Here is a 23,780-nt window from a genome sequence, read left to right as displayed (position 1 = left end):
ATGTGCAAAGACAGACAATCTCACATGTATTAAAAATACATAAATAACTAGTGCCAAATTCTCCTAAAAATAACACAGGCATCGCCTTTTAAAAAACACCAGGGTCACTGCCATGGCCAAGTTACAAGGCACTGGATATGTGCCAAGGCTATCTCAAATGCATTAAGCATCTAGTCCCAAATTTATCTTAGAAGCATACCCAAAAAAATTACACATAACCTGAAAAGCACTAAATTCACTTCAACAGCCTCAAAGCCACCATAAAAAATCTAAAATCCTCCACAAAAGCATAAAAGCCACCCCAAAAAATACAGGCACCTCACATCACCTAAAAAAACACCAGGATCACCTCACAAGCGCCACGCCAACAATGCAAATCCACTTGACAAGCGCCAAAGTTATGGCACAATACCCAACATGTGCCAAGGCCGCCTCATACTGATTAAAGATACCTTACCAAATTCACAAAGGCCACCCCAATAAATACACCTTCCATCATCTGAAAAGTATTAAGGAAATCTCAAAAAACTCAAAGCAACCTTAACCACCTGAAAAGCATAAAAGTGACCTAAAAACACCAGGGCCACGTCAATAATGTCCAGGCCATGTAAAACGTAGAAAATTCACTTCACAAGCCCCAGGTCAGCACACAGTATCTGAAAGGAGCCATTACTGCCTCAAACGCATTAACTGATATCAAATCCAACTCACATAACATAAAAGCTCTCGCAAAGATAAGACGCCTCAAATCAACAAAAAAAAAAGAAAAAGCACAAGAATCTGAGAAACTTACAAGTGCCTATTCCATGGAAAATGTGTAAAATCCACTTCAAGAGCGCCAAATTAACTGCACAATATCCGATTTGGGCCAAAGCTGCCTCAAACATGTTGATGATACTCCTTCAGTGCCAAATCCACCTCAAAAAGAGTACAAGCCACCATCAAAATAACAGACACCTCACATCTCCTTAAAAATAAGAAATAAAACACTTGGATCACTTAAGGCCACACAAAACGTATAAAATCCACTTCACGAGCGCCAAATTCACTGCACAATACCTGATTGGTGCCAAAGCTGCCTCAAACGTTTTGATGATACCCCTTCAGTGCCAAATCAACCTCAAAAAGTGCAAAAAACGCCTCCAGAATAACAGATACCTTGCATCACCTAAAAAAACACCTGGATCACTTAGGGAGATGCCACAAATGGCGTTTTGAACCCATTTTTGGTCTGTTTTTAAGCAGTCAAAAACGGATGCGTTTTCAAAAAAAGGCGGACTGCTTAAAAACGGACCAAAAATGGGTTCAAAACGCCATGTGTGGTCACATAAAAATGTAAAAAAATCCACCTCACAAGCGCCAAAGTCACCGCACGGTATCTGATATGTGCCAGGGCCGCCTGAAATACATCAAATTTATCACCAAAAAAAAAAAACTGGTCAAAAACGGATGCATTTTCAAAAAAAGGCGGACTGCTTAAAAACGGACCAAAAATGGGTTCAAAACGCCATGTGTGGTCACATAAAAATGTAAAAAATCCACCTCACAAGCGCCAAAGTCACCGCATGGTATCCTATATGTGCCAGGGCCGCCTGAAATACATCAAATGTATCACCAAAAAAAAAAAACCTCAAGCATGACACATTAAGTAAAAAGCAGCAGAGACACCTCAAAAATGATACAGACACCCCACCTCTCCTCAATAGCGCCAAAGTGAGCACAGTATAACCCCACACGTGTGAGAGCAGCCCTGAGCCCTGGCCATTGTGCTGCACAGGTGGCCATCATGTCATGCTCGTCCCTGCACATACACCGCCATGTCAGTGCAGGCGTCATTCCCAGAGCCCCCGCTTCCTCGCACAGGATATCCCCCCTTTGTGTGAGTTTGTTGCCCTGTTACATTGTTGCAGACTCCCCTCCATGTCTCAGCCGCTCCCCCCCCAGGCTGGCGCCTCCCTCTGCCCCTGCAGCTCCCTCCCTCATTCCTCCTGGCCGGGGCTGCTAGCGGATACTGCCTGCCCTGCTACACACAGCAAGTAAGTACAGCATGGGCTGCAGACCCCCAGGACACATAGCCCCCCTCGTGTGATCACTGGACTTACAGGTAATCCCCCATCTCCCCTCCTGCAGCTAATAAGAATCCTCTCCAGCATGTAAGGGGTTAAGGTAGAGCCCCCCCAGCATAAGCAGTGAGGGGCTTCCTGGCCTCCCCTCACCCTGTTCCATCCCCCTGTGTCATAGTTCATGAAGTAGTTTCTTCTTCTCCCCCCTCTTGTATATGGCGCAGTTCCTCTCAGGGAGTTTTGTATTTGGTATATTTTGGGGAGAGCTGTGTCCTCCTCTGCTCCATTGTTTGCAGGGAGACAGGAGCTGTGTACTCAGGGCTTGTCTTCCATCTTTTTGTCTGTGTCCAGGGCCCAGGGGAGACAAGCTGTGAATGGCATCCTGTGTCAGAAGTTTTACAAAGCCGGAGACTCTTGTTTGGGTGAAGTCTGTGTCTCAGAGAGTCCTTGTTATTGGGGAGGAAGGTTTTCATTGCCGCTACCCTGAGACTGCGGATTTGAGTGTTTTTTTGGTACTGTATGTTTTAAAAATTTTGCAGGCAACTTGTTTATATGTATTGCCAACCTTGCAGTGGGTACGGGTGCTCCCTCGCACTGTAAGAATAGTGTTGCAACTGCTCTGAGGCTTTGGATTAGAATTTTAAAGTATTTTCTTTTAAAATTTAGCAAATTTTGGTGTTTTGGGCATCTTGTGTGCATTTATTGCCTCCCCTGCCTCCCCCACAGTTTATAAGAACAAACTGTGACTCTAAGATTTTGGTTGCAACTACCCATAAGCTTCATATTGGGATTTTAAGATGAATATTTTCGTTGTTTCTTTAAAAAATGTTTGGAAATTTGTTTCGGGGATGGTGGCACCTTGTTTTGCCACCACTTTTGGGTGGTCCGTGGTACTGGAACTGACAAAGCATCTTCTTTTACATTCATACAATGTTTCGGGGGGCGCACTTCCCGAAGTTATTGTTGTTTTTGGATAGCCGTGGCCGGACATACACACACTTGCAGTATTTTTGAAATGTAGCATAAGACCGAATAGATTTAGGTTACTTTAACATATAGGTTGCTTTCATCCATGGTGCGCTATCCGTTTTTGCGGATAACATACTGACACATTTAAGGCCAGTTACCATCTACGTGGAGGTTTCTGTTAAAAAAAAAACAGATGAAATTTGCACGGACGTGTAAGGCCGGCGGCACACGTGGCGTTTTGAACCCGTTTTTGGGCCGTTTTTCAGCAGTCCGTTAAAAACACATTTGTTTTTTTAAAACGAATCCGTTTTTGACCAGTTTTACGAATTATCTTATTTATAACGGGTCAAAAACGGATGCATTTTCAAACGGACTGCTTAAAAATGACCCAAAAATGGGTTCAAAACGGGACATGTGTCGCCTGCCTAATGGTGTCCCTTTGTATCCGTTTTTACATTTTCCGTTAGACCTTCAGTTAATTGAACGGACAGTTGGAATAAATAAAAGGGATTGCTATAAAATAATGAAAAACGGAAACAAACTCGCACTACTGAACAGAAAAGTATGGTTTTATTTTAAACATAATCCTCTAAGAAAACTGATACATTGCTTTTCATGTATCTGTCAATTTCAATTAGTTAAAAAAAAAAACGGAAACTGCTAAACGGAAGCCAAAACGCAGATGTGATCTGGCTCTTATTTCAATTGATCCCTACACATGACTTTTTTTTTTTCGGATCTGTATGGAGGCTTTAGAGAAGTCAGGACAGGTCCCATTCCTGCCCTTGTTTTAGACTTAAACTTCCCATAAACTTTAAAGGGAAAAATGAGAAAGAGATGACAGTCTTGCAACATAAACAAACCGCAGATACGTTTTTTGGGGCCTGAGAATAGCGCACGTAACCCAGACTTAAGTTGGGAGACTGTGGTCACATTCTCAGCCAGATTGAGGCGTATTCACACTTAGAGTACAGAGTGTAACCATAGCCCCACGCTATCTTAGCTTCTGCTGACTTGTATATATACAATATAGTGTAATTTTACAGGGGCACAAATGCCCAGAAATATTTTCGGGTTGTACCACCACTGGATAGCATTGGCGCAGTGTGAAAAATAATGGATCTGCAATAGCATTAATCTTGGGAATTTTATACATAAAACAACTTGGTAATGATCTAAATATTTAATTTATCAATATAAAAATATCGAATATGTAAAAGATGAAGGATAAACAGCCGAATAAATAAACACTATAAATATCCATAAATATATGGCGCACTAGTACAGGATCTTATACAGGACGTCCACGGGTTATGTACAGGTTAGGTTCTTGGAAGAGGGAGATTTACATTTACACCAGTGTCTAAGAGCAGAACTGTTCTAGTTTCCATGGGCAAATAGAACAGTTTTACCTCAGATACTTCTGATAAATCCCCCCCCCCCCCTCCCAAAAAAAAAAAAAAACCCAAACAAACAATGGATGTTTGTACTTGAGATGAATTTGTATGTAAGTCAGAACTGGTACATTTTATAACTGTGGCTCTAGTTCCTGTGACGATTGGATTTTCAAAGTTTTGTGTTGTCATGGGAACAAGGATTATCAATAAAGCTTCATTACAGACACTTTACGGCTGGTCATTGCGACCTGGGACTAAAGTAAAGCGGCCAGAGAGCTTAAGCAGAGGTCACAGTGGACAGAGGGGTCCGTCTGTAAGTCGGTTTTCCTTAAGCTGGTGACTGTCTGTATATTCTATGTAAATATCCTCATTGTTCCCATGAGTGAGATCGAGGCCTGGTACATTGGAGGTGGGTCTTGGGCTGTTGGAGTATTGTGGCCCGCTTTCAACTGCTAAAAAACTGCAAAATAATGTACATAATAAGGCCTAAAGCTGTTTTATTAAAAGGGGTTGTCCTATTTATTGGCTATGAGGTAAAGGGCTGATTTGTAAGGGTCTGACTACTGGGACCCCCACTGATTACTAGAACATAATCCCCTGAGTGGAGCAGCAGGATGAGCCTGTGTCCATCAGTGAGAACAGGATCCCTTTTCTCTGAGAGAGCTGGGACCCCAGTAGTGGGTTATAATATAAGCGGTTTGGGCAGTAGCGCGGGGCCCATGGCAACCCAAACCACCCATCAAATTTTATAAGGAGAAGGACCTTCACCCATGAAATCATTGTACATCTGTTCCTGCTCTCAATACACATGTACACAAGAGCCATTTCAGGACTTTTGAAGGTCCTCCAGATTGAAAGCAGGCGGAAGGGACACATCCTCCATTCCCCAAGAAGCTTGATTCTAGTACCATATGTGTAGGACTTGTAGGGGCTATAATAATCATACAGCCCAGGGCCCATGGCAGTCCCATCATATGATCAGTGGGGGTCCCACCATCCGGACTCCCACTGATCAGCTTGTTATACCCTAAGTTGTGGATAGGAGATAACTCAAATAGTTGTGACAACCTGGTAAAGTCACCACCCTCTATGACGCTGTACCTATGAATGGTCAGGATGTGATTCAAGGCTGTAATATGGTCTGTTTAATTAGGATGTTGTAAATAACATTGATGTCCAGGCGTCTTATCAGCTGATCTATTGCCCCATGTACACACTACAAAGTGGAAGCTGCAGACTACGACCATTGTCATTGTAAAAGTTGAAACAAGACTGTAAACAAGAAACCTCCTTTAATCTGCATTATAAAGTGGTCTCCTCCTAGGAGGTGGCCATCAGGCATAGTACACACTATCCAGGCCGGGGTAACAAGGTGACCTCCTCAGTTTCACTTGTATCTAGTGAAACTGTGTAGTGGTTCACCCAGTGTCATGTCTGTATAGAGGTTTATCATTCTATTCGGGATGTGAGGTACAGGAGAGACACAATCTAATTAATACACCATAGCTGAGCACAGCGAATGATTTAAAGGGGATGTTTAGAAATTTACATTCAGGCCCTCCTCCTCTTTGATATAACTAGACATATACAATTACCGCCATTTAATTAATACGTGACCCCCCCCCCCCTTTCCCCCACTAAATAGCACTGAATAGATGCTACTGTCTTCTTCATGGAATAACCCATAAAGCATGACCTTTTACAGATTGTGGACCTTTCTTTGTTCTTTTGCCTGGTGGTACCCGGTGCAACAACCCCATAAGTCCCCTATTAAAAGCACAGTACTAAGATCCAGTGTGATACCCTTTCCACCTTTCCAAAGGATGAAGATAATATGATGCTTGGACCCCCGCATTCTGTAGAAAGGGGGTCCTGCTCTAAGTTGAGCTGTCCAGATGTTTCCGTTCAGGTTCGTCCCGCGTGACTCGGACCTATTGCTGGATTTACGTCCACATACCCAAATTTTGCAAATTGACGGCCCAGGAACTAGCAGCGGCTCGGCCGCCAATTTGGAAATATATCTGAGTCATGTGGGATGAACCTGGATGGAAACATCAATTCCATAGAAAAAGATTACTACACATAGGTAGAAAAAAACGCCAGCTCACCCAATTTCGGACTTACACCAGGGCTTGTAGCTCACGAGACTTATGAGCAAGACGCTAAAGGGCCAAAACGCTTAAACCCTCTTCTCCTCGTGTTGGATATTGCATTTTATCTGAATAAAGGACATATATCTTTGAACAAGTCTACCCGTTGGACTCTTCCGTGAGTTCCGATCTGTTTTATTATTCTGAATGGAAACACCGGGACGGCTCATCTCTAGTTCTCACTCATTGAATAAAGCTGCAGGTCGAGCATTTGTCCCTCCACTACTATGCGGAGCACTGGAGAGTGTCCTGGTATAGATGATGCATAAATCTCTCCGCTCTTCTCCATTCTATGACCTGATTTTGGTTTTATTACGGCTACTTTTATACCGCAGCATCCTGCGGCAGGAAATTCTGTTGTTATAACTTTTAGCAGGGAGGTTTCTGGTCTTACCCCTAAGCACTCAACATGGAGAGGAAATTACAGGACATTATAACTATTTACCTCCTTCCTTTATCACATTGTTTAAATTTATGTCTAGACCTTTCTTAGTTATATATGGTACACGGAAATCTGGAGGGGCCGATAAAATGTCTTCCACAGAGATTTGATTCTCCTGTTACGTCATTCAGGGGCATGGGAAAGCTGGGTTTTTACAGCAAAATAGACTCCACTGATATATATGAGAGCGCATCTTACTTTTACAACTTGAGAGAATCTCAATATATAATGCCACAATATAAGGCATTAAGGGGTCAAAGTCCAATCCAACATCATGCTTGGTACACAGACTAATCCTGTAGCCTTATCTCTAGGATCCATAGGATGTCCTGAAAGAGGAGAGAATGCACACACACAATGTAACTTCCTTTGTTGGGTACTGATAAGGGCACCATGTGGGCAGTGTAGATGAGGCTGAGCATGCACTTTTGCTTTTAATAGAAGATGAGGGAAGAAACCGCTGTCATCTCTAAACTGTTGATCTCCACTGACCCCTCATTACATCACTACTAACAATAGATGAAGTCACAGCTTATCTCCTCCTCCCTGTACAATGACCTCTATATAGATAACATTGACCCATCATTACATCACTACTGACAATAGATGATGTCACAGCTTATCTCCTCCCCCTCCTCTACAATGTCCTCTATATAGATAACACTGACCCATCATTACATCACTACTGACAATAGATGAGGTCACAGCTTATCTCCTCCTCCTCCCCTGAACAATGACCTCTATATAGATAACACTGACCCATCATTACATCACTACTGACAATAGATGATGTCACAGCTTATCTCCTCCTCCTCCCTGTACAATGACCTCTATATAGATAACACTGACCCATCATTACATCACTACTGACAATAGATGATGTCACAGCTTATCTCCCCCCCCCTCCCTGTACAATGACCTCTATATAGATAACACTGACCCATCATTACATCACTACTGACAATAGATTATGTCACAGCTTATCTCCCCCCCCCCCTCCCTGTACAATGACCTCTATATAGATAACACTGACCCATCATTACATCACTACTGACAATAGATGATGTCACAGCTTATCTCCTCCCCCTCCCTGTACAATGACCTCTATATAGATAACACTGGCCCATCATTACATCACTACTGATAATAGATGATGTCACAGCTTATCTCCTCCCCCTCCTTGTACAATGACCTCTATATAGATAACACTGACCCATCATTACATCACTACTGACAATAGATGATGACACAGCTTATCTCCTCCCTTTCCCTGTACAATGACCTCTATATAGATAACACTGACCCATCATTACATCACTACTGACAATAGATGATGTCACAGCTCATCTCCTCCCCCTCCCTGTACAATGACCTCTATATAAACCATGCCTGCTTGTTATATGTGTTTTCTTAGAATTCCCAGCGCTGTATCATGCGGAACGGCCTCGGCCAGAAGCTGAACACAGCGCGGCTTCCATGCCCATGTTTGATGATACTTTATCCAGTGCATTGCCTTTCTCTATTCTTTATTTCCTTCAGATTGAGTTGTATGATCACCTGTTTTTGCAGTGGATAGTGTATAATACAGATTTGGTTTTGTGATGGTAACATGTCTGAGTAACCTTCCATAACATCCTGTAATGTCACATCTATAGGTTCTGCTGCAATTTATTGAGCAACTTCTGTTGCAATGTAAGAATTTCAGTATCCGGGTGCTGCTCTTGTGCTGTATTGCTTTGTACTTGTGCTGTAGCTGTGTATGAAGTGAGCGATTGGGACAGAGGTCACACTGCCATTCACTTTCGAGGTGGTGTTATCTCTTGCTGTATCATGTACGTCTGGCTCAGCTACCAGCTAGAGACAACACGACAAGATACTGATAAGGTGTGTGACTTTCTCAAGTTTTCATAAAGACCGTTTGCTAAAAAATAAACCTATTTAAGATATTAAAAGTATTTTTATCAACTATTAAAGTTATCCACTGATCTGACACAACTTGGATGACGCTAAGACAGCGAAAACTTTTTGGATAGTAGTAGGAACAAAATGGTCAAAAAGGCAGATGATCCACCTATACCACGCTGCAGGACTGATACTCCCCCTTCCTCCATCCCAAATCCCCCTCACTCCTCCCTCATCTTTACATCCTTTATTCCTATAGTTTATATTTGTTCTCCTCTTTTCTATACAATTTGGAAAAATAGATACTTTTGTTAGTTGCATACGTTTATTATGATCTCTACACATCACAACTGTAATGATTACCTGCAATTAGCGGACTCATTCTCCGTAAATGTTAAAGCTTATATTATGCTTCTGCAGTAAAGCGTTGTTATATTTTTTGTCTGTACCCTCTGTGCAATTTTAATAAAGCTTTTTGAATTTAAAAAAAAAAAAGGCAGATGATTTTCCCTGACCAAAAACGTATGATTTTACACCACTAATTTAGGAAGGTTTAAAAATAAGTAAAGGCCTCTATCTGTTAAGTCTTAAGGGCTTGTATCAAGTGGGGGTCCTGTTCTCACTAATGGGTGTAGATGCATGTAGGGCGTGTGTCACATTCCCTTCAATTGTATGGTAGGTACATGAAACTTGGGGTCCAATCACAATGACGTGCTCTCACTGTTTTATTTTTTCCCTGTGCGTGGTATGGTGCGGTGCCACATGTGTGTATGGAGCGGTGCCACATGTGTGTATGGTGCGGTGCCACATGTGTGTATGGTGCGGTGCCACATGTGTGTATGGTGCGGTATGGTGCCACATGTGTGTATGGTGCGGTATGGTGCCACATGTGTGTATGGTGCGGTATGGTGCCACATGTGTGTATGGTGCGGTATGGTGCCACATGTGTGTATGGTGCGGTGCCACATGTGTGTATGGTGCGGTGCCACATGTGTGTATGGTGCGGTGCCACATGTGTGTATGGTGCGGTATGGTGCCACATGTGTGTATGGTGCCACATGTGTGTATGGTGCGGTATGGTGCCACATGTGTGTATGGTGCGGTATGGTGCCACGTGTGTATGGTGCCACATGTTTGTATGGTGCCACGTGTGTGTGTATGGTATGGTGCCACGTGTGCATGTATGGTATGGTGCCACGTGTGCGTGTATGGTATGGTGCCACGTGTGCGTGTATGGTATGGTGCCACGTGTGCGTGTATGGTATGGTGCCACGTGTGCGTGTATGGTATGGTGCCACGTGTGCGTGTATGGTATGGTGCCACGTGTGCGTGTATGGTATGGTGCCACGTGTGCGTGTATGGTATGGTGCGGTGCCACATGTGTGGGACCCCTGTTTCAGGATTGGGGGTCGGGTTTTGGTGCATGTAGGGAATAATATGCAAACAACTTGGAGGCAATTACTTATTGGAGACTTTCATTAATCAGTGGTGTCAAATTGTACGTTTTTGGTAAGGGAAAATCGTCTGGTTTTGATTAACTTTTGGCCTTCCTACTATCCAAAAAACTTTTGCTGTCTTGGTGTCATCCAGGTTGTGTCAGATTTTCGCAACCAATGTTCACAGCTCTGGTCTACTTCCTTCAAACACATGCATGAAATACTGACCGCATTATGGCATCATCCGAATGACATGCATTTTTTTTAAGCTCCCAATGACTTCACTAGGTGAGTCGCACCCAACTGGGATCAGGCTTGTGCCAGTTTTGCAATATAAGACATTTTGGATCAGAGCTGTGCTCCCTGCAAATATCTGGGATAGGACTGGATCCATGAACAGAGAATGGATTTATGGATTTGGCCTGGACTGAAAAACACTTGTGTGCAAGGGACTTAAATGGGTGTTCCCTAACTTGCTGATCAGTGGGGGTCTCAGTGCTGAGACCCCCACATATTGCAAAAACAAGGGGTCCATCGGACCCCTCGTCGCTCCATCAGGCTAATGGAGTAGACGGCTGCGCATGACCCTTCTGGTCCATCAATGTAGCTGACGGAAATTGCCGAGCGCTACCCCTCCTTTTTGCGATCTGTGGGGGTCTCAGCACTGAGACCCCACTGATCAGCAAGTTAGGCCCTATCCAATGGATAGGGCCTAACTTTAGTTTGTGGGAAAACCCCTTTAAATAGTGCAGGTATACATTTCTATAGTGACTATTACTATTAGTAACGAATACCACTCCACATCTATGTCCCACCCATCCATTAGGATACCCTCCAGAATATTTATATAACGCCATCATATTCTGCAACACTTTACAAAGCAATGACCAATTAAGATGCTTTAGATGCTAGAATACACAGCATGGTGTGAACAGGGATCAGTAGCTTCTTGCCTTGAACTTTTAGCAATGGACTTTTCTAAGTGGAAGTTCCCTAGTTCTTTGATATCCCTTGTCAGTATCTGTGTTACCATAGAGGCAAATTGATGCTATGGGATTTCCAAATGTGTTATGAAACAGCAATTGCTGTAAGCTGTACTTGGCACAAGGTTTATGTATGTATCATAGAGGGTGTAGTGTGTCTTCCTGAAGTATTGAATTAAGTATAAAGGTCCTTAAATGAACATGGTTAGCAGCCTCATCTCCATAGAGTAACATAAAAATGATTTGAATATCTAAATACTGTAAAGAGCAACTAACCATTTTAATTCATTTTCTTTCTCATTTCTGGAAATTAATTGAATAAATGATAATAGAAAACTTGGTAATATACGTCACACAGCAAAGCAGCTTCTTTGTATATTTTTTCTGCTCCTTCTTTCTCCTGCAGTGAGCATTGAATCTAAAAGCCTTAGAAGGAGCCTACTTCAGACAGATAAGGTGGCTAAAGATTAACTCATTATCCATACCTATAGAATATTTCGCCCCTCTCTCACTAGACTATCCAGGAACTGTCTGTAAGGAGTTTAAGCATTAGCTACTTTATCAGGGTTCCTTTATCCCTCAGCTGTCAGTGGATACAGGACATGAAGCTGATTTATATAAACTGCTTAAAGGGAACCTATCACCACATTTTTCACAAATACAGCTAGTCACAGGTTCCCATTGAGCCCTATTAACTACCTGACACCCTTCTTTTAGCTAAAAATTGTTTCCCTAACATCCCCATAATATCAACTATATGTTATCCTACCTTACATTTAAAGGGGGCGTGTTCTGCTCGGCCTGCCCCTCCCATCTACTCTTCCATATGCCTCCTACCATTCAGCACTTCATGTCATGTGACCATGGTGATATTATCTAAGGTCCTTTACTCAGTAAAATTTGCTTTACCCTTGCTGTGGAGGCATACGGTGGTTTCATGTGATAAGTTACATGTATGGGGTAGATGTTAAAGGTAATCTACCATTTGATTTCATGCATTCATGAACCAAATATATCTTGTTTAATCCCTGAGCTGAGAGGTTTTGCTAAAAAAAAACAGTTATAACATTCAGGACCTTGGGAAAGCTGGGTTGGATTCAGCCTGCGGTTCATAACCACATGACACAGAGCTTCCTAAATTGTCCAGACAGGACTAATCAACCTGAGTTGGATCACTCAGCTGGGGGCTGGTGCAGCTATTGATTAAAAGTAAAATTTACTATGCAGGACTCCATTAATATCATTGGACTCGCCTCAGGTGAACTGCATGCAAGTTTCCAAACGGATTCTTTTTGTATAAGGGCAATGCTTCGTAATCCTAGTTTTTTTAATGGAATAGTTTATTTGGGGCGGTTTAATTTAAATGGCAGGTTCTCTTTAAATACTAAAGGGGGGAAAGAAGCAGGGATAGTCACGAGGAAAAGAAGGACACAGGAACTGATTTTCTTTACTAAAGTATATTACACGGTTTACAATTATCATACACGCTATTCATTCAGGCATTCATTCATTCAAGGTTTAGTAGCACTGAGTAATAATGAATAATAATTCCTTTATTTATATAGCGCACACAGATTACGCAGCGTTGCACAGAGCTTGTCAGATCGGTCCCTGTCCCCAATGGGGCTCACAATCTAAACAACTTATCAGTAGGTTTTGGAGTGTGGGAGGAAACCGGAGGACCCAGAGGAAACCCACGCAAACATGGAGAGAACATACAAACTCTTGTAGTTGGCCCAGGTCTCCAGCGCTTTAAGGCTGTAATACTAACCACTAAGCCACCGTGCTGCCCCTAGTATATAAGAGAGATTTATGGTATAAATGTATGAAGTGCCTATTCTCTGCCATTGTCATCCAGATACCCCAAGTATTACATTTAATGACCGACTCTCCCTTCATATAGAGCTGTTTGCTGAGCTTCTTAAACCATTGCATTTAGGTGGTGGTGAAGATGCCTTGTTTAGTATGCAGCACATTTTCAGTTTACTGCTAAAAGTTGAGACATGTCGAACTAGTGCACATGTTATATCTTGTCATTTCCAAAGAAGAAATATTTGATGCTAATGAAACATTTTTGCAAATCTCCTCATGCAATGCAGCACTTAGACTGTTATGTGATCACCTCTGTAGTGCAGAGTTATGGTCATTGCTTTTCCACTGTGTATACAGACTTTTCACTTGGAGTTGGAAATGTTTTCAAAAGTTTCCAGGAGGAATTACAGAGGAATATGGAGATTTGTTGCTGTTCCAAGTATTGTTGTACAAAAAAACCCTGTTGTAATGTGGGGTACCCCTTTTAAAGGGGTTTTCTAGCCATTAATAGATGGATGAACCCATATCTGTCAAAGGTTTCAGCAATATTGAGAAATATTGTGGTTGTACCCCCATACAAAATGCAGGAAGCCCTGTGACAGTTCCTACAGAATATTAGGAGAAGTCTGATCTGAACATATTAGTTTAAGTTTGACTTTTCTTAGGGATTTGGATCATTAGGCTCAGCTCACTAATAAGAGCCGGCTCTTCTGGTTCCTGAACAGCTCCCAATAAAATCTATAATAGGGAGCCCTAGTGCAGCCAGTAACCCCTCACCACACCACTTTTAACCCGATTTTAATCGGGTTAAAGAGGGCATAGCTACCTGATTAGTGTCAGGGTTATGTGACCCTGTAGGGCAGTGATTTTCAACCTTTTTTGAGCCGCGGCACACTTTTTATACTTAGAAAATCCTGGGGCACACCACCAACCAAAATAGCACAAAATGACACTAAAAGGTCATAAAAGGCCTCCCTTTACTAATAAAAAACCCCTATCGGCCTCCCTTTACTAATTAAAAAAAGACCCTAGCTTCCTTCCCTATACAAATAATAACCTTATATACTTACCCTTGATGTCTTCTTCCGAGTACCTTCACTCCTAATGGCGATCCGCCCACCTTCTGTAGCTCCTGCACCGCACACCTCTGGTCACGTGACTTAGGCCGCGCGGTGCAGGAGCTACAGAAGATGGGCGGATCGCTGACGCGGGGCTTGTAGGTAAGTATGGACGCAGACACACGGGGCGCGGCGGCAGTGCTACACAGGGGCACCATGGTTCGGGGAACTTTCCACGCGGCACACTCAACCATGTGTCGCGGCACACTAGTGTGCCACGGCACACAGGTTGAAAATCACTGCTGTAGGGAACCAACTCCCATCATTCACACTTAAGAGCCGGCTCGTTTGTAAACGACACATTACTAGAACATATGTACAATATTTTGGATATTGCAGTGTGTAAAGCAGATGAACAATCAAACTATTGACGTCTTATGTATAATTGTCGCCTTTGTGCTACAAATTTGTCCGTAATGTATTGGAGAATCATATGACTACATTGTGATATCTTACGTCTGATGTAGTAATATACATCTTGCCTCTAGCCAGTCCTGGACAGTCAGCAGAACACCCTTCTGCTTTATTACCATAGTCATATAGGGTTCAGATGATTTATTTATTTGGGTGGGTTCACATTTCACCAGTATTTCGGAGAGATACAGAACTTTTAGTGGGAAACTGATGCCAGATCTGATCCTATTTGTTGTTTTCTGAGACGTTGTATTATATGTGACGTTCATATAAAAAAAGAAATCTTATCAAAGTCCAGCATGATCGTGCACTCATCATAGATGCAGGCACCGTGACTGTGGTTATCTTCTTACAGTTGTTATCCATGGTCTCCTTCCTTGAAAAATCAAGTTATAAAATGATGCCCCTCTATTCTCTCCGTTACACTGTTAGGGCTCATTCACACGGCCATCTGCGGGGATGTACATGCGGCCGCAAATTTGCGGCCGCATGTACGTCCCCATAGACGGCAATAGCGGCACGGCGGGGATCCGGGCCGCACACCGCAAAAAGGAGGGAGGAGGGGTCACCTCCTCCTCACCTCCAGCACACGGCGGTATGTCCGCACGGCGGGCATACCGGTGTGTGAATGTACCCTTACTGCTGCCATGAGATGAGGAGAGGTTGAGACAGTGTTGCAGCTTGTAAAAAACAGAGAATGGAGGAGCTTTTCTCATTAGCATAATTCTTAAAGTTGATTTTAGAAGGAAGGAGGCCATGGATAACAAATATAAGAAGATTACACTTCACTTTTGAGCACACTCCAAATTTGCTTGGTTGGCATTTGTATTGTTCCGGTTGGATTATTTTATAACTAATTACATATTAGTTTATATTTTAGTGATCCATTTGAATATGAATTATACCCCTTTAATTTAGTGGTTTAGGAAAGATGGACCTTGTGAAAGACTTCATTCTTTTGCCATTTTTATGGTGTAGCTTTACTTCCTTTTCCTTTTATCACTGACCACCATGTACTGTTAGCACATACCTCCGCGGACCCTATGGAGTGACCTTGTTATACCCAATGACCAGTAGGTAGTATTTCTTCAATGTCCAGAAGGAATTGGTTATTTCTACATAACTGGAAACATGTGGCCACCAGGAACTGGTTTTGCATGTCTTACTGGTCTGCGGGTACGGCTCCTATGTAATCCAGATGTAAACAGTTAATTTAGTGGCCATGAGGGACCGGTACCATATAAGTCACTGGACACTAGGGAGGAGAAGTGTAAACATCTGGCCGACAGGAACTGGTTTTGCAGAAGAGGCTGCAAGTCCTAAGTGGTGACTGGTCCAGATATACCGTGGAGCTGCCATTCTTTCTTTTTATAGTCTGTCTTATCTTCTAGCTCCTTGTTACTGTCAGTTCTCGTGGGAATGTCTCATTTTCAGATAATTTTGGTTGTGTACAGAGATGATTTCATGTACCAGGCATGCACAGCATCCCCTCCCACAAGTTTAACCACTGCTAAACGTGCCGACTGTTCGTACAGTAATATACCTGTGTGATTGTGACCTACAGTAATGTATTTTCTATGTAACCACGGCCAGTGTCATATCATTCAGGGAAGGATCTGCTGTCCGGGTGGTGTCGTATGATACTGGATCTTTTACATCGCTGCTAAGGAGAAGCCTCTTGTAGTTATCTAAACTCAATAGAGCGTGGCTGGCGATAGAAAAAAAAATAGGAGAACAAGTTCCAACATGCCACGCTTGTGAATGTGGAAGCTAAAAGCTGTTTTTGCTCCTGAATAAAGGGCGCCAAGCTCCTGGTCCTACAAGAGCTGTCAGCAGGATACAAGCTGTTGTTTTTAGATCCTAGTATACTGTGTAATCTGCCCCCCCCCATCCATGACTCCTCACTATGGGTGAAAATAAATTGCAGGTGATAATAGTAAACTTTGTGCCTTCTTTAAGCTCCTTCTTTCTCCTGTAGTGAGCAGTGTATGTTAAAGCCTTCAGAACTCCCAGTCCCCTTCAGACCGATGAGGAGGCTAATGATTATTTCTGCACACGACTAGAGAATATTTCCCTTGATGATTCAGCTCTTTGAGAAGATTTGACTATCCAGGGACTGTCTGTGGGATCACTTTCACATGCTGCGTTTCGATTCAAGAGCAGCGGAGAGGAGCTTGTAGCAATTACAGATGTGTTTAGACCTAAGATGCATGCTGCTGATTCTCGATTGTAACTGATAAGGTGTTTTTTACGAATTGCTCAGACTCTGTTAAGACCTGCGAGTATCCTCAGACTTCCATTCACCTTCAGTTTCCTTTAGACTTGTATTTATGAAAGTTTGCCTTCTATTATACTTCCCTTCCACATTCCATGATCAAATAGTGGGAAATTTTTTTGCAGCAGAAATTATTTGCAAAAGATGAAGCAATTGTTTCCACTTTTTGCTAACATAATGTAGAGCAGAACACAGGTGTGAACTGAGCCTAAATATAGAAGAAAGGCAGGGGAAAAGAAGGACACAGGAAAATATTTCTTTATATAAAGTATATTACTATTATCACAAGCACTATTCAGTTGTGTAGTTTAGTCAATAGCTTATTTCCCCTTTGATTGAAATGATGTTGCTCTTCGTGATCTGCAGTAAAATGTATATTATAAACCTGGTTTCTGGTTCTCCTAAACGTGTATAGGTCTAGGTCCGCAAACCCAGTCCATGGTCTGGTGTTTGTGGCCTGACCCTCATAACAAAAGACTCCCTGAGGGTGAAGACACACGTGGCGTTTTTAGGCCGTTTTTGGGCCGTTTTTACTAAGTCCATTTTCAGATCGTAAAAAACGAATGCGCTAAAAAACGCATCCGTTTTTTGAAAACGCATGCGTTTTTGTCCGGTTTTCCGAATTTGCGCAATTAAAAACTGACAAAACCGCATGCGTTTTAAAAAACGCATGCGTTTTTAAAAACCAGATGCGTTTTTTACGATCTGAAAACGCACTTAATAAAAACGGCCTAAAAACGCCACGTGTGTCTTCACCCTGAGGCACAAACTCGGACAGAAGTAGGACGTACTCTCAAATAAAGTAAACTTCTTGAGATTGTGACACCTTTCAATGGCTAACTGAAGTATAAGATGTTACAAGCTTTCGGGACTGCTAAGATCCCTTCATCAGTTTTTAGGCACGGGCAGTCGGCTCATACACTGGGCCATGGAAACAAAAGCGCTATTGTGAGCCGATAGCAGAGACTGGAACGTGTGCTAGCCAATGAAGCAACAGCTTGTCCGAAATAAACGGCTGTGTGAGGGTAGCCTGAGGAATCCAAAGTGCATTGGGTGTGCCACTGTCTGAACGCATGGGATCAGCAACCAGCACAGTGTCTTGCATTTAAACAATACTGGTTACCGATTGCATGCGTATCCATAGAAACTCATGCGATCGTGCCTTGGCCTGCCCCCATGTGCATTTATTCTGTTTCAAAATGCTACGTGTGACTGCACCCTCAGACAAAGGGTGATGGCACACGTGGTGTTTTGAACACATTTTTGTCCCGTTTTTAAGCAGTTCGTCAAAAAACGCATGCGTTTTTGACCAGTTTTAATTAAGATAATTGGTAAAACCTGTGAAAAACAGAAGCTTTTTCAAAAAACGCATGCGTTTTTTTAACGGACTGCTTAAAAATGGACCAAAAACGGGTTCAAAATGCCACGTGTGCCATCACCCTAAGAAAAGTTAAATCTTCAGGTTTCTTATGTGTCACTTTCTGCTAAAAACGGGCCGGTGTATGGGTGTAGCTCCAGGACATGTATGACTGCACAGGAGCACATCCTGTTTTCTGTGGTTAGAAGTGATGACATAGATTTGTACTTTTGTGATTACGGTAATTGTGTGAGTCTCGGTGGGTCGGTGCTCCTGTCTCCTTCACGGCAGCTCGTGTTTGCACAGAAGTCCTTCCAGATCTTGTCCTTCTGGGAGATGTGTACAGACTCACCCCCTGTCCTTTTACTTGTTCTCAGATCAACAAAGGCCCTTTTTTTTGTCTTTGTTGGTTACTGGAGCTTGATGTGACGATGTTCTGGATCGGTGGTCTGCAGCCTGTGACTGACAGCTGCCTGGCGGTCTGGTGGGATCAGCGCGAGGGACAACCTTGTATTATTAACATGGAGAATGTATATGTCCTTCATACACAGCAAATGCATTGTTCATCACTGAGCAATTTATGTCAAGTAGCCATTGCAATCTGTTTACCCTAATAATGGTGGTCCCCTGGTTACAGACAAGATGGGTTCTTAGGTTTAATTTGTCAGTGTAACTACAGATGAAAAAAATTTTTGTCCCGTGACTATTGGATTTTCCAAAAATTTGGGTTGTCAAGGGAACGAGGGTTAACAATAAAGCTTCATTGCAGACGCATTTGATTACTCTTATGTTGACCATTTGTAACCTGAGGCTAAAGTTCGGTAAATAATCAGCTTCCAGAGCGCCTGACAATAGGTCGTAATGCACATATAGTCTGTAACAAGGAGTCTCTGTTGTTGTTAAACGAAACCTACCATCAGGAATCTACCTATTATTATAAGGTACATCTGATAGGTTCCAGTTAATATTATAGACTCTGCTTTCAATAACAATTTCTAACCTTATCTACAGTCTATCTAATATGCTAATTGTCCACTGTAAATCGGACCCTCCCTAATCAGCTGTCTAATCCTAGCGATAACTTGAGAATGCAGTCACACGTGGCCTCGGCCCGATCATATATGGGTTTTCAGTAACCAGAACCTGGTGTCTAATATTGTTTAAACCTGCGTGCAGTTGAATATGGCGCTGTGCAGGAACTCTGCTCATGTTCAGTAGCTCTGGCTTCAGTGATGGATGCGCAAATCATCGCTTACACAGGTAGGGAGGGATCGCAGAGGCTACTTGGGAGTGGGGTAGCCTTTTTTGCTCTCAAATAAGGGTGATGCCACGTGTGCCGTTTTGAACGCCGTTTTGGCCTGCATGCGTTTTTGACCAGTTTGAATTAAGACAATTGGTCAAACCTGTCAAAAACAGATGCGTTTGGCCTGCTTAAAAACGGGCCAAAAACGTGTTCATTTGGGCCATTTTTAGTTAGTAAATAACGCATGCATTTTTGAAAAACGCCATGTGTGTCACCACCCTAGGCTACTGGATGTGGAGTAGCCTCTCTCTGTGGAGCAAAGGCTACTCCACTCCCCATTAGCCTCTGTGATCACTCTCTACCTACGTCCTGCCAAGTTGAATCTGTTGCGTCACCGGCTGCGTATGCCTAGTAGCTCTGGCTTCAGTGCCGGATGAGAGCGATTATGTTGTCCGTGTGCCCGGAACTGAAGCCGGGGCTGCTGCGCATGCGCATTGCTCCACACGCCGGGGGTGCACCTGATTTAACTTGGCTGCCTGCGGGTTCTAAAACAATAAGACACCAGTCGCTGGTTACCGATCGCATGTTTTTCACTGTAAACGCATATGTGATCTGCTAAGGCCTGCCCCTGGGCGCTAGCGACTTTGTTTGCGTTTGCAAGCGCAAACAAAGCGCCACGTGTGGCGCCGGCCTAAGCGCAACGCTAGCGCCACATTTGACCGCGCCCCCAGGTTATCTCTAGGATATGATAGCTGATTATTCATGGTCCGATTGACAGTGGAAGCCCACAATGGAAATGTGAACTAGATCTTATCCTGAAGACTGTTTGTTTTTTTTTCTGAGATAGGAAGTGTATTGTGGTATTCACACGCGGTCTTTGGCCGCGCTCACACGTACTGCTAGACGTCTGTTCATAATGCGACGCTAGCGCACAGGGGGCGGTCCTCGGCCCGAGCGCACATGAGTTTCCAGAGAGACGGATGCGATCGGCTTATCAATCGCATGCGTTTCCCGGGAAACGTATATGCGTTCGGGCCGAGGACCTCCCCCTGTGCGCTAGCGTCGCATTATGAATGGACGCCTAGCGGTACGTGTGACCGCGGCCTTCCAGCTCGTCCTATTACATGCAGTTTGTGGATGTGACCGTGATAACTGTGGTTTTATTAAGAGTCCACAATCTTCATTCACTCCTCCCAGGGAGGCAATTTTCAGTTTTTCATAGTCAAGTTTTTATTGCCACTTTAGAAATGCTATATATTTTCATAATAGTTTTGTGAGTGTTTGTTTTTGTTGTTTACTATACCATATTGTGTATTGAGAAATTTTTACAAGCACTTTGGTGGCCAGAGATGGGAAAAACCCCTTATATTGTTTTTACAACACTTAGTTCCCTGTAAATGTCTCTTTATGGATTCAGCTATGGGAAATATATTGCTGTCGTAACGGCACCTTCTAGGTCGCAACACAATACATCCACCATCATTGGGAGTGATATTGTAGCTTTGCAATATTATATATCGCGGTGTAGCCTACTAAGCATTATACAACCCCAGAGCTTTAATATATGTGATTATGGGTGTTATCGCTATAACATATCTGCAGATGCCTGTGTAAACAGCTCCTACCTTGTGTTGCAATTACCTCCTATGTGTCAATTAAGAATGCAATGGAAATCTTGATGCAATGTCTTGGGAAACTGAGCGATGGGCTGATCCTCAGATGCTCTGCCTTTGGGCCAAAACCAACAGCCAGAAGGTTAATTGGGTGTTCCTAATGATAGACCCAGTCTGATATTTCTCATGGAGCTAACTCTACAGTGTACTTACCCATGGAGCAACATTTAAAGGGAACCTGTCCCCAGATCTTTCCCCAAAAATCTAGTATCCCCCTCAGGTAGGGTATGACATGTTCTTTCTAGAATCCCCTCTTTTATTAGAGGTCTATGCCATTTACCTATTTTTTTGTCCGTTTTTAATTGCGCAAATTCGGAAAACGCATGCGTTTTTTACACTCTGAAAACGCTAAACTAAAACCGTCCCAAAAAGCGCCATGTGTGACATCACCCTAAGGGTGCTGCCACACGTCCCATTTCTGGACCGTTTTAAAGTATGCGTTTTCAGTCCTTTTAAAAACTCACACGTTTTACATGCTACCACGCGTTTGGCTACTTCAAAGCAGGATAAACGCACCCACACGCACCCCCAATGTAATCTTCTGCTAGGTCGTATTCACATACCGCAGCACCATGCAGCTGCAATGTGTTTAGAGGTACTTGCCCTTTAATTGGGCATTTCATTACCTTGTTCTGCTAATTTCAGGTGTCAGTTCCCATAAATTCCCTGATATGAAATCCACACCACATGATCGAAACCAGAAGCAGCTGCTCCGAGCAGATTATTACAATACCTCAGGGTGTATTTAGGGTAATGGACGCGACGCTGGATGAGCAGCGCACTGACATGTGTGGTTACCTTACATCCAAGGATTTTTAAGGTTCGAACCTTCATTGCAGGTAAATAGTTTCTGCTTCTTTGCTCCTCTGGATATATTCCCTTAGGAATTTTTTAAAATGCTTGGTATGATTGTAGACGGCCATACATCACGATATCCAGCTGCCATATTCTACATCCAGATACTAAATATGAACAAGATGCAAATACCATCTGGCAATTCCCCGGTTTCAACTCAATTAACTGACCCCCTAATATGTGTGTGATGCTTCATTTGTAGATGTTGGCAAAGAGGAGGTTTTGCAGTGTTAGAGTGCATTCACATTGTGTTTACTGGGCAGCATGGTGGCTCAGTGGTTAGCACTATAGCCTTGCAGCACTGTGGTCCTGGGTTCAAGTCCCATCCAGGTCAACATCTGCAAAGAGTTTGTATGTTCTCTCCGTGTTTGTGTGGGTTTCCTCCAGGTCCTTTGGTTTCCTCTCACACTCCAAAACATACTGGTAGGTAGATTAGATTGTGAGCCCCATTGGGGACAGGGACTAATTTGGCAAGCTCTGTGCAGCGCTGTGTAATCTATGTGCGCTATATAAATAAAGGAATTATTATCACAATTTTACCATCGGAGAAATTTGCTCCCTGCTGCAGGATTTCCAAGACAGAACCTCTAATCACTGGACTGAACTCGGGTTAGTTCTGGGAAATCCCACCAGCACATTAAGTGAGTTTCTAAGTCTGAACTCGCTTGGTGGCAACCGGTCTCAAAGTGCATTTACGTAAACCTGGTGTTAACGCAATGTCACCATAATATGGACACAATATAAACGCATTGTTAACGTGTGAACGCGGCCTCAGGTTATAACTGTTCGATCATTCTATTCCCAGGGAGATGAGCCGCTGACAGACAACCTGGCATCACCTTCCCATATGACGATACAGAATTTGGCTTGGGGCCAGGGCTTAGTGTGATTGGGAGAATAATGTGAAATTGGAGTCACATGATCAGATATGACATTGTTTTATAGGGCCAGTCATCAGTTCCATGGAATCGTTCTCAGATATTCTAACAATACCGAAAAACACATCTGTCATCCTGATGCTAATCTCTCAGCATTGTGGGGACATACCTTCCCCTTTTCCCAGCGAGCTATCCTTCTAGGTTATATTGTGCATTTTATTTTTACACAAATTAGTTTTCCGGTGCACATTTCGTGACAAGATTCTCGTAAATATACAAGTGGAATTATCTGTGCCTGATCCGTAGGTACATCCAGCCTAAAAATGTGATCTACAGATTTTCGGCCAGATTTTACTTATGATTCTCAGAGGAGATGATAGATGGTAATCTTCTTACATTGGTTATCCCATGTAAAATCAACTTTTATAATTATGCTAATGAGCCAGAAGGGCATTGGGGGTTGGGCGTGTTGTAGCTGTACAGGCTGTTAAACTGTTTCACCTCTCCCCCTTTCCCCCACCCTGCCTCTTCCTGCTGTAATGTCACACAGCGGGATGCTAAAGTGCTGCTGAACAGCATAACAGCCTGTGAAGCTACAACTTGGAGGGGCTCTGGTAACTCAACCCCCACCCCACCCCCACCAGAGACTTTCAAGCTCATTAGCATAATTTAAAAGTTGATTTTAGAAGAAAGGAGGCTATAGAGAAATTCACGCTGCCTGAATGTATGAGAGTCTCTGGTTTAGCATGATGGATTTTGATGGTAGATTTCCCCTAAATAGTTAATACAACCCCATTAATAATAAGGAAGCCC

At 43.0% G+C, this 23,780-nt stretch overlaps 1 protein-coding gene across 4 annotated transcripts in view; it reads left to right on the top strand.

The window, feature by feature from the left end:
• Nucleotides 1-1,884: 1,884 nt before the first annotated feature.
• The window catches only part of ST3GAL6 (ST3 beta-galactoside alpha-2,3-sialyltransferase 6), an 85,781-nt gene continuing 63,885 nt past the window's right edge, over nt 1,885-23,780 (top strand). For 3 of the 4 annotated variants that reach the window (XM_072138507.1, XM_072138503.1, XM_072138497.1), the window contains exon 1: nt 1,947-2,104. The gene's annotated coding sequence lies outside the window, so the exon portion shown is untranslated. Of the gene's footprint in view, nt 2,105-23,780 lie in introns of all 4 variants that reach the window. The other variant, XM_072138498.1, reaches the window with a different exon arrangement.

Source organism: Engystomops pustulosus, chromosome 2 (genome assembly GCF_040894005.1).
Source record: "Engystomops pustulosus chromosome 2, aEngPut4.maternal, whole genome shotgun sequence".
NCBI lineage: Eukaryota > Metazoa > Chordata > Amphibia > Anura > Leptodactylidae > Engystomops > Engystomops pustulosus.
Note: the sequence above shows the minus strand (reverse complement) of the source record. Positions and strands in the feature narration are given on the sequence as shown.